The sequence below is a fragment of the Callionymus lyra genome, chromosome 11 (genome assembly GCF_982586985.1).
Source record: "Callionymus lyra chromosome 11, fCalLyr1.hap1.1, whole genome shotgun sequence".
NCBI lineage: Eukaryota > Metazoa > Chordata > Actinopteri > Syngnathiformes > Callionymidae > Callionymus > Callionymus lyra.
In genome coordinates, this window is record NC_141828.1 from 1,852,850 (window position 1) to 1,865,186 (window position 12,337).

At 37.9% G+C, this 12,337-nt stretch overlaps 1 protein-coding gene across 4 annotated transcripts in view; it reads right to left on the minus strand.

The window, feature by feature from the left end:
* ehbp1 (EH domain binding protein 1) overlaps positions 1-12,337 on the minus strand; it is a 199,868-nt gene that overhangs the window by 6,033 nt on the left and 181,498 nt on the right. The window lies entirely within an intron of this gene.

Below are 12,337 nucleotides of genomic sequence, written 5' to 3' on the forward strand. Positions count from 1 at the left end.
AATAAATTCTATGTGTATATATTTAATATATTCTATGTATATATATTTAATATATTCTATGTATATATACATTTAATATATTCTATGTGTATATATTTAATATATTCTATGTATATATTTTGAATATATTCTATGTATATATACATTTAATATATTCTATGTGTATATATTTAATATATTCTATGTATATATTTTGAATATATTCTATGTGTATATATTTAATATATTCTATGTATATATTTTGAATATATTCTATGTATATATTTTGAATATATTCTATGTGTATATATTTAATATATTCTATGTATATATTTTGAATATATTCTATGTATATATACATTTAATATATTCTATGTGTATATATTTAATATATTCTATGTATATATTTTGAATATATTCTATGTATATATACATTTAATATATTCTATGTGTATATATTTAATATATTCTATGTATATATTTTGAATATATTCTATGTATATATACATTTAATATATTCTATGTGTATATATTTAATATATTCTATGTATATATTTTGAATATATTCTATGTATATATACATTTAATATATTCTATATGTGAAGAACAACTTTCTAAGTCAGGATCGTTGATCTTCACGATGAGACAAAAGTACAATCAAAGTTATATTCAGAACAAATTATATAATAAATAAATAAACAAGGGTCTAATTTAGACTCAGATCGAAAACTTTATACAGTCCAAGCGAAATTTTTTTTTTTTTTAAACGTACCATCTAAAATAAAAAATATACATATATATATATATATTAAAATGTACTGTCTAAGATAAAACATTTTTTTTAGAGAACTGTCTAAGATAAATATATATATATTTAAATCCATGCTACACTGTTTACTTTAATCAACTGTAAGTAATAATACTGTCTGATCCATTTCTATTTAAATGTAACTTCCGAGCTAAACAAGAAAAAAGTACTTTTTAAATATTCAAGTATTTAGTACTTTTATCTAAAACTATGGTTGAGGTGTAGTTTCTCAGGTGAAGTGATTCTGGAGCGACGAGTGAAGTGATGAGTGAAGTGAGCAGGTTCTCTGAGAAGAAGTGTTTCAAGTATTTAAAGATCAGGTCGAGCTGGAATTATGTCGAGTGACGTCGACTCAAGAAAGTAACTTCAACGAAACATCTCGTGTTATTATGTTGAGACTCGACATCATCAAGTGTGCGACAGAGAAAGACTCGACATCAGCAAGTGTGCGACAGAGAAAGACTCGACATCATCAAGTGTGCGACAGAGAAAGACTCGACATCATCAAGTGTGCGACAGAGAAAGACTCGACATCATCAAGTGTGCGACAGAGAAAGACTCGACATCATCAAAAGTGTGCGACAGAGAAAGACTCGACATCATCAAGTGTGCGACAGAGAAAGACTCGACATCATCAAGTGTGCGACAGAGAAAGACTCGACATCATCAAGTGTGCGACAGAGAAAGACTCGACATCATCAAGTGTGCGACAGAGAAAGACTCGACATCATCGAGTGTGCGACAGAGAAAGACTCGACATCAGCAAGTGTGCGACAGAGAAAGACTCGACATCATCAAAAGTGTGCGACAGAGAAAGACTCGACATCATCAAGTGTGCGACAGAAAAAGACTCGACATCAGCAAGTGTGCGACAGAGAAAGACTCGACATCATCAAGTGTGCGACAGAGAAAGACTCGACATCATCAAGTGTGCGACAGAGAAAGACTCGACATCATCAAGTGTGCGACAGAGAAAGACTCGACATCATCAAGTGTGCGACAGAGAAAGACTCGACATCATCAAGTGTGCGACAGAGAAAGACTCGACATCATCAAGTGTGCGACAGAGAAAGACTCAAAATCATCAAAAGTGTGCGACAGAGAAAGACTCGACATCATCAAGTGTGCAACAGAGAAAGACTCGACATCATCAAGTGTGCGACAGAGAAAGACTCGACATCATCAAGTGTGCGACGGAGAAACACTCGACATCATCAAAAGTGTGCGACAGAGAAAGACTCGACATCATCAAGTGTGCGACAGAAAAAGACTCGACATCAGCAAGTGTGCGACAGAGAAAGACTCGACATCATCAAGTGTGCGACAGAGAAAGACTCGACATCATCAAGTGTGCGACAGAGAAAGACTCGACATCATCAAGTGTGCGACAGAGAAAGACTCGACATCATCAAGTGTGCGACAGAGAAAGACTCGACATCATCAAGTGTGCGACAGAGAAAGACTCGACATCAGCAAGTGTGTGACAGAGAAAGACTCGAAATCAGCAAGTGTGCGACAGAGAAAGACTCGACATCATCAAGTGTGCGACAGAGAAAGACTCGACATCAGCAAGTGTGCGACAGAGAAAGACTCGACATCATCAAGTGTGCGACAGAGAAAGACTCGACATCATCAAGTGTGCGACAGAGAAAGACTCGACATCATCAAGTGTGCGACAGAGAAAGACTCGACATCATCAAGTGTGCGACAGAGAAAGACTCGACATCATCAAAAGTGTGCGACAGAGAAAGACTCAACATCATCAAGTGTGCGACAGAGAAAGACTCGACATCATCAAGTGTGCGACAGAGAAAGACTCGACATCATCAAAAGTGTGCGACAGAGAAAGACTCGACATCATCAAGTGTGCGACAGAGAAAGACTCGACATCATCAAGTGTGCGACAGAGAAAGACTCGACATCATCAAGTGTGCGACAGAGAAAGACTCGACATCATCAAGTGTGCGACAGAGAAAGACTCGACATCATCAAGTGTGCGACAGAGAAAGACTCGACATCAGCAAGTGTGTGACAGAGAAAGACTCGACATCAGCAAGTGTGCGACAGAGAAAGACTCGACATCATCAAGTGTGCGACAGAGAAAGACTCGACATCATCAAGTGTGCGACAGAGAAAGACTCGACATCATCAAGTGTGCGACAGAGAAAGACTCGACATCATCAAGTGTGCGACAGAGAAAGACTCGACATCATCAAGTGTGCGACAGAGAAAGACTCGACATCATCAAAAGTGTGCGACAGAGAAAGACTCAACATCATCAAGTGTGCGACAGAGAAAGACTCGACATCATCAAGTGTGCGACAGAGAAAGACTCGACATCATCAAAAGTGTGCGACAGAGAAAGACTCGACATCATCAAGTGTGCGACAGAGAAAGACTCGACATCAGCAAGTGTGCGACAGAGAAAGACTCGACAACATCAAGTGTGCGACAGAGAAAGACTCGACATCATCAAAAGTGTGCGACAGAGAAAGACTCGACATCATCAAGTGTGCGACAGAGAAAGACTCGACATCATCAAGTGTGCGACAGAGAAAGACTCGACATCATCAAAAGTGTGCGAAAGAGAAAGACTCGACATCATCAAAAGTGTGCGACAGAGAAAGACTCGACATCATCAAGTGTGCGACAGAGAAAGACTCGACATCATCAAGTGTGCGACAGAGAAAGACTCGACATCATCAAGTGTGCGACAGAGAAACACTCGACATCATCAAAAGTGTGCGACAGAGAAAGACTCGACATCATCAAGTGTGCGACAGAGAAAGACTCGACATCATCAAGTGTGCGACGGAGAAACACTCGACATCATCAAAAGTGTGCGACAGAGAAAGACTCGACATCATCAAGTGTGCGACAGAGAAAGACTCGACATCATCAAGTGTGCGACAGAGAAAGACTCGACATCATCAAGTGTGCGACAGAGAAAGACTCGACATCATCAAGTGTGCGACAGAGAAAGACTCGACATCAGCAAGTGTGCGACAGAGAAAGACTCGACATCATCAAGTGTGCGACAGAGAAAGACTCGACATCATCAAGTGTGCGACAGAGAAAGACTCGACATCATCAAGTGTGCGACAGAGAAAGACTCGACATCATCAAAAGTGTGCGACAGAGAAAGACTCGACATCATCAAGTGTGCGACAGAGAAAGACTCGACATCATCAAGTGTGCGACAGAGAAAGACTCGACATCATCAAGTGTGCGACAGAGAAAGACTCGACATCAGCAAGTGTGCGACAGAGAAAGACTCGACATCATCAAGTGTGCGACAGAGAAAGACTCGACATCATCAAGTGTGCGACAGAGAAAGACTCAAAATCATCAAAAGTGTGCGACAGAGAAAGACTCGACATCATCAAGTGTGCAACAGAGAAAGACTCGACATCATCAAGTGTGCGACAGAGAAAGACTCGACATCATCAAGTGTGCGACGGAGAAACACTCGACATCATCAAAAGTGTGCGACAGAGAAAGACTCGACATCATCAAGTGTGCGACAGAGAAAGACTCGACATCATCAAGTGTGCGACAGAGAAAGACTCGACATCATCAAGTGTGCGACAGAGAAAGACTCGACATCAGCAAGTGTGCGACAGAGAAAGACTCGACATCATCAAGTGTGCGACAGAGAAAGACTCGACATCATCAAGTGTGCGACAGAGAAAGACTCGACATCATCAAGTGTGCGACAGAGAAAGACTCGACATCATCAAAAGTGTGCGACAGAGAAAGACTCGACATCATCAAGTGTGCGACAGAGAAAGACTCAACATCATCAAGTGTGCGACAGAGAAAGACTCGACATCATCAAGTGTGCAACAGAGAAAGACTCGACATCATCAAGTGTGCGACAGAGAAAGACTCGACATCATCAAGTGTGCGACGGAGAAACACTCGACATCATCAAAAGTGTGCGACAGAGAAAGACTCGACATCATCAAGTGTGCGACAGAGAAAGACTCGACATCATCAAGTGTGCGACAGAGAAAGACTCGACATCATCAAAAGTGTGCGACAGAGAAAGACTCGACATCATCAAGTGTGCGACAGAGAAAGACTCGACATCATCAAGTGTGCGACAGAGAAAGACTCGACATCATCAAAAGTGTGCGACAGAGAAAGACTCGACATCATCAAAAGTGTGCGACAGAGAAAGACTCGACATCATCAAAAGTGTGCGACAGAGAAAGACTCGACATCATCAAGTGTGCGACAGAGAAAGACTCGACATCATCAAAAGTGTGCGACAGAGAAAGACTCGACATCATCAAAAGTGTGCGACAGAGAAAGACTCGACATCATCAAAAGTGTGCGACAGAGAAAGACTCGACATCATCAAAAGTGTGCGACAGAGAAAGACTCGACATCATCAAAAGTGTGCGACAGAGAAAGACTCGACATCATCAAAAGTGTGCGACAGAGAAAGACTCGACATCATCAAGTGTGCGACAGAGAAAGACTCGACATCATCAAAAGTGTGCGACAGAGAAAGACTCGACATCATCAAAAGTGTGCGACAGAGAAAGACTCGACATCATCAAGTGTGCGACAGAGAAAGACTCGACATCATCAAAAGTGTGCGACAGAGAAAGACTCGACATCATCAAAAGTGTGCGACAGAGAAAGACTCGACATCATCAAAAGTGTGCGACAGAGAAAGACTCGACATCATCAAGTGTGCGACAGAGAAAGACTCGACATCATCAAAAGTGTGCGACAGAGAAAGACTCGACATCATCAAAAGTGTGCGACAGAGAAAGACTCGACATCATCAAAAGTGTGCGACAGAGAAAGACTCGACATCATCAAAAGTGTGCGACAGAGAAAGACTCGACATCATCAAAAGTGTGCGACAGAGAAAGACTCGACATCATCAAAAGTGTGCGACAGAGAAAGACTCGACATCATCAAAAGTGTGCGACAGAGAAAGACTCGACATCATCAAAAGTGTGCGACAGAGAAAGACTCGACATCATCAAAAGTGTGCGACAGAGAAAGACTCGACATCATCAAGTGTGCGACAGAGAAAGACTCGACATCATCAAGTGTGCGACAGAGAAAGACTCGACATCATCAAAAGTGTGCGACAGAGAAAGACTCGACATCATCAAAAGTGTGCGACAGAGAAAGACTCGACATCATCAAGTGTGCGACAGAGAAAGACTCGACATCATCAAAAGTGTGCGACAGAGAAAGACTCGACATCATCAAAAGTGTGCGACAGAGAAAGACTCGACATCATCAAAAGTGTGCGACAGGACTCAAGACTGGACCTAATCAATCGGGGTCTGTGGCCGCCCCGGTGTGTGTTACAAAAGCACAAATAGATTTACAAACGTCTGTGTGTGTGTGTGTGTGTGTGTGTGTGTGTGTGTGTGTGTGTGTGTGTGTGTGTGTGTGTGTGTGTGTGTGGGCGGATAAGCTGCTGCATAGGATTACATATTGATTTGAAACATATAAAAAAGCTTATCATATCAAACCGTAGCAGCAAAAACTCCAGGACTCGGCTCTGCATAAATAAATCGCTTTGAGACGCAGAGAGGACGACACTTTAGGACACGCACACACACACACACACGCTGCGTGTGTGCGTAGGTGTTCGTGAGTATGTAGGTGTGTGTAGGTGTGTGTAGGTGTGAACAGGTAACAAATAAAGAGGGCACAGTGGCTCCATCTTTGGTGGCAGCAGACGAGTGCATGTGTGTGTGCGTGTGTGCGTGTGTGTGTGTGTTTGTGTGTGTGCATGTGTGTGCGTGTGTGTGCGTGTGTGTGCGTGTGTGTGTGCGTGTGTGTGCGGCACACAGATGGCATTTCCCCGCCTGGCACTGAACCAACAAGGTGCTCATGAGCAACACACAGCAGCTGCTGGTTTAATCCCAGTCGACGACGACATCATCATAGACGAGTTTGAAAATGAATCAGTGAAGTTTCTGTGTTTCCTGTGTAGATTAAATATTGATACACGGATCACAGTATTTATTTCAATCATACTGTTAGATTTTATATTTTAGTTTTTTTTTACTTTAAATATTTTATATTGTAATACAATGTTTGCAAAAATAATCTGATTTTTTTTAAAATTTACAATTAAAATCCAAATGTTTACAGAATAGTTCATTTATTTGTGTGAATAACACATTTCTCAGTGCGACATGACAGCAGTGGTTACATCACAGCTGAAGAATGATGACTGAGGACGAGAGGATACAGTGAGTCCAGCAGCCTTTAAAGCTGTTTGGACATACTTTGGTTTGTGTCTAGGTGTGTGTGTTCGTGTGTGTGTGTCTAGATGTGTGTGTGTGTCGAGATGTGTGTGTGTGTGTGTAGGTGTGTGTCTAGATGTGTGTGTGTCGAGGTGTGTGTGTGTGTGTGTGTGTAGATGTGTGTCTAGGCGTCTAGATGTGTGTGTGTGTCGAGGTATGTGTGTCAGTTGTGTGTGTGTGTGTGTGTGTGTGTGTGTGTGTGTAGGTGTGTGTCTAGGCGTCTAGATGTGTGTGTGTGTCGAGGTATGTGTGTCAGTTGTGTGTGTGTGTGTCGAGGTGTGTGTGTGAGTGACTTCATGTGTCCAGGAGACTGGACCAGATCCAGGTCTATCTCTTGGTTGTGTGTGTGTGTGTGTGTGTGTGTCGAGGTGTGTGTGTGAGTGACTTCATGTGTCCAGGAGACTGGACCAGATCCAGGTCTATCTCTTGGTTGTGTGTGTCTCTCGGTGCGTCTCAGTCACTCTGTCATCGACTGGTCGAGCAAATCATCAATTACTGCAGAGTCAGCATCAGTCAATGGAGCTGTTCAAGCTACAAATAAGAGTAGCAGAACACACACTCACACACACACACACACACACACACAAACACACACACACCACCTCGTCCACATGTATATTCCAAAGAATCAACCGTGACATTATTTTCATGAATTAATGCCGATATAAACACATAAACCACGACTAATAAGAATGATCTCGATCTGCTGCTGTGGTGGAGAAATCAAGCTCCCAGGACCCAGTTTATCAAATTAAAGGACCTTATTTTCTACATCTGCACAAAATGACTGAAAATGTAGACGTAGAATGGCGTAATTACAAATAACATTAACGCGTTTGAGTTTAAATCTTATTTAATTCTAGAGTTTTAAAGTCCAAATGTAATACGTGTTGGAATTATATTAAAGTTTATATCAACAATAATACTTCAACAAGTTAGCTTGTCTTAACATTAACTCATTTAGTGCATTACTATTAAACTTATCAATTTAAAAAAGTGTCTTAAATATATTAAAAATAATACTTAGTCTTAATTAATGAAAATGAAATAAATAAGTCAATAAAACCAAATGCTTATATAATTAGCATTTGAGCTAATAAAATGCAAATTCAATTAATATTTGTGTCAAATAAATGCTCATATACTTATCAAATGTTAATAATTGTATTCCATAAGAAAAACAAACTAAATAAATGTAAATACAACACGTTAGCATCGCCATCACTAGCTTACGACATGCTAACTGCTAGCTTACGACATGCTAACTGCTAACTTGTGCATCTGAACACGTTTGTCATTCTGTCGTTTCAAGTGTGATTTTCTGTGTTTAACGTTCAATAAATCGGACTCTGTGCACGACTGCTGTACGAGTATCGACTTCATCTTTTCTTTTTACAATCGCTTCATTGGTGCCAGTGAACCGACCAATCACAGAGGCCGGAGAAAGCCCATCTCTTATTGACTGTTTGGTTTCGAGCTTTCTCCGGCCTCTGTGATTGGTCGGTTCACTGGCACCAATGAACCGATTGTAAAAAGAAAAGATGAAGTCGATACTCGTACAGCAGTCGTGCACAGAGTGAGATTTATTGAACGTAAAAGAGATTTTTGTTTATTTTCTGCTGGAGTAAAAATGACATTAAACTGTCACTTACGTGCAAAACATATTCTCAGGTGCTCAACATATAACTGTGAGCTCAACAAACACACACAAATAAAACACTATAAACAACAACTAGACACAAATAAAACACTATAAACAACAACTAGACACAAGTAAAACACTATATACAACAACTAGACACAAGTAAAACACTATAAACAACAACTAGACACAAATAAAACACTATAAACAACAACTAGACACAAGTAAAACACTATATACAACAACTAGACACAAGTAAAACACTATAAACAACAACTAGACACAAGTAAAACACTATATACAACAACTAGACACAAGTAAAACACTATAAACAACAACTAGACACAAATAAAACACTATATACAACAACTAGACACAAGTAAAACACTATATACAACAACTAGACACAAGTAAAACACTATAAACAACAACTAGACACAAGTAAAACACTATAAACAACAACTAGACACAAGTAAAACACTATATACAACAACTAGACACAAGTAAAACACTATAAACAACAACTAGACACAAGTAAAACACTATATACAACAACTAGACACAAGTAAAACACTATAAACAACAACTAGACACAAATAAAACACTATAAACAACAACTAGACACAAGTAAAACACTATATACAACAACTAGACATAAGTAAAACACTATAAACAACACCTAGACACAAGTAAAACACTATAAACAACAACTAGACACAAGTAAAACACTATAAACAACAACTAGACACAAATAAAACACTATAAACAACAACTAGACACAAGTAAAACACTATAAACAACAAGTAGACACAAATAAAACACTATAAACAACAACTATACACAAGTAAAACACTATAAACAACAACTAGACACAAATAAAACACTATAAACAACAACTAGACACAAATAAAACACTATAAACAACAACTAGACACAAGTAAAACACTATAAACAACAACTAGACACAAATAAAACACTATATACAACAACTAGACACAAATAAAACACTATAAACAACAACTAGACACAAGTAAAACACTATAAACAACAATTAGACACAAGTAAAACACTATAAACAACAACTAGACACAAGTAAAACACTATAAACAACAACTAGACACAAGTAAAACACTATAAACAACAACTAGACACAAGTAAAACACTATAAACAACAACTAGACACAAATAAAACACTATATACAACAACTAGACACAAGTAAAACACTATAAACAACAACTAGACACAAATAAAACACTATATACAACAACTAGACACAAGTAAAACACTATAAACAACAACTAGACACAAGTAAAACACTATATACAACAACTAGACACAAATAAAACACTATAAACAACAACTAGACACAAGTAAAACACTATAAACAACAACTAGACACAAGTAAAACACTATATACAACAACTAGACATAAGTAAAACACTATAAACAACACCTAGACACAAGTAAAACACTATAAACAACAACTAGACACAAGAAAAACACTATAAACAACAACTAGACATAAGTAAAACACTATAAACAACAACTAGACACAAGTAAAACACTATAAACAACAATTAGACACAAATAAAACACTATAAACAACAACTAGACACAAATAAAACACTATATACAACAACTAGACACAAGTAAAACACTATAAACAACAACTAGACACAAATAAAACACTATATACAACAACTAGACACAAGTAAAACACTATAAACAACAACTACACAGGTAAAAGAGCAGCTAAAGAGGAAGGAGGCGACAGTGTCGTCCTCCACCCTCGACTCAACACCTTCTTCCCGTCTTGCTAATTACAATTGATCTCTGATGGAGCAGGTAGAGCTTATCAGGTGCAGTGGAATCACAATGGCTGTCAGAAGGTGTGTGAAGAGGGGGGGGGTGAGGGGGGGTCAATGTCGAATGGCAAAATCAATTAGCATTGATTGGCAAGAGGTTAATTTTGCCGAAGAGACGCCGTCGAAGGGGATTAAAGTTCCTGCGACGACGTCTCGGCGACACAAAGGTTCTTGTGTGACTCGTTCGCACACCTTCACTCACACATGTTTCTTTCAGCGCGGCTACGTTTCAAATCATACGCCGGTCCGCTTGAGCCGCGGAAACAGATAGCATTGATCAAGTATCAGTCCAATCCCTCACCAGCGCTAATCTTAATCCTCATCACAAGAATTTAAATCACCACAAACACAATTTCAACACAACCAGAGTCTTTTTCTATTATTCCTCGTTTGTTTTCTTGAACATTCATTCAGTGCGTGAACTCGTTTTGGATCTTCAGGGAAGAGAAAAGCACTTAAAGCTAATAATATTAGCATATTTAGCTCAGACGCTAACGTGTGTCGCACAATTTATTACACACTAATATAGTAAGCATTAGTTAGCGCAGATGCTACTGTCTGCCGCAGTTAATTACACACTAATATAGTTAGCATTGAAGCTAACATTTGAGCTAAATGAACAAACACAATGAAAGTCATTATTAATGTTTCTATTTTCAATCCTCATGGTTTGTTTTCTTAAATATTATATTTAAGTCGCTCAAAGTCGTTTCCATGGAGACTTGAGTGAAGATTAGATTGGATAGTAAGTGAGTAAGTAAGTAAGTAATATTTATAGAGAGCTTTTGTCACAAAGCGCTTAAACAATCAAAACAATACTCAATAAAATATATACTTAAAAGATCAAGGAGTCTCAGAGAATCATGGAAAAGCCTGAACAAATAAAAATAGATGGAAACGAAAGAAGGTTCCCGGACTCGAAATACACATACGATATAGCATTTGAGCTTAGAAAATGCTACCATAATATTAGCATTTGATCTTAGGAAATGCTACCATAATATTAGTATTTGAGCTCAGGAAATGCTATTATAATATTGGCATTTGTGCTAACTTAAATATTCTTTTTTGGCATCCATGGAGAGAAGCTTATCAAATGCTATTATTAGCATTTACACTAATTTAATTCTATTATTATTAGCATTTGAGCTTTTGAACGGCAATAATTATTAGCATTTACACTAATTTATTGCTATTATTATAATCGTTTACACTGATTTAAGGCTATAATTATTAGCATTTGAGCTTTTGAACTGCAATAATTATTAGCATTTACACTCGTTTATTGCTATTATTAATAGCATTTACACTAATTTATTGCTATTATTATAAGCATTTACACTAATGTATTGCTATTATTATTAGCATTTACACTAATTTAATGCTATTATTATTAGCATTTACACCAATTTATTGCTACTATTATTAGCATTTACACTAATTTAATGCTATTATTATTAGCATTTGACCTGCATTTATAATTAGAATTTGCGCTAAATTGATGCTATGCTAAGTCAGTAAGTAATTAAAACTCAAATCATTTCAATGTTATTACAAATAAATTACTTGATTCAACTTCTGTATAAATATAAAATATATCAAAAAACCTTCTTTTTTTATTGGTTATGTTATTTTATTATTGGTTATGTTTATTTATTATTGGTTATATTAATTTATTATTTTACTGGTTATGTTATTTGTGCATAAATAAAGAACAATAGCTTTTAAAGGACTTTCATAATAATAATAATT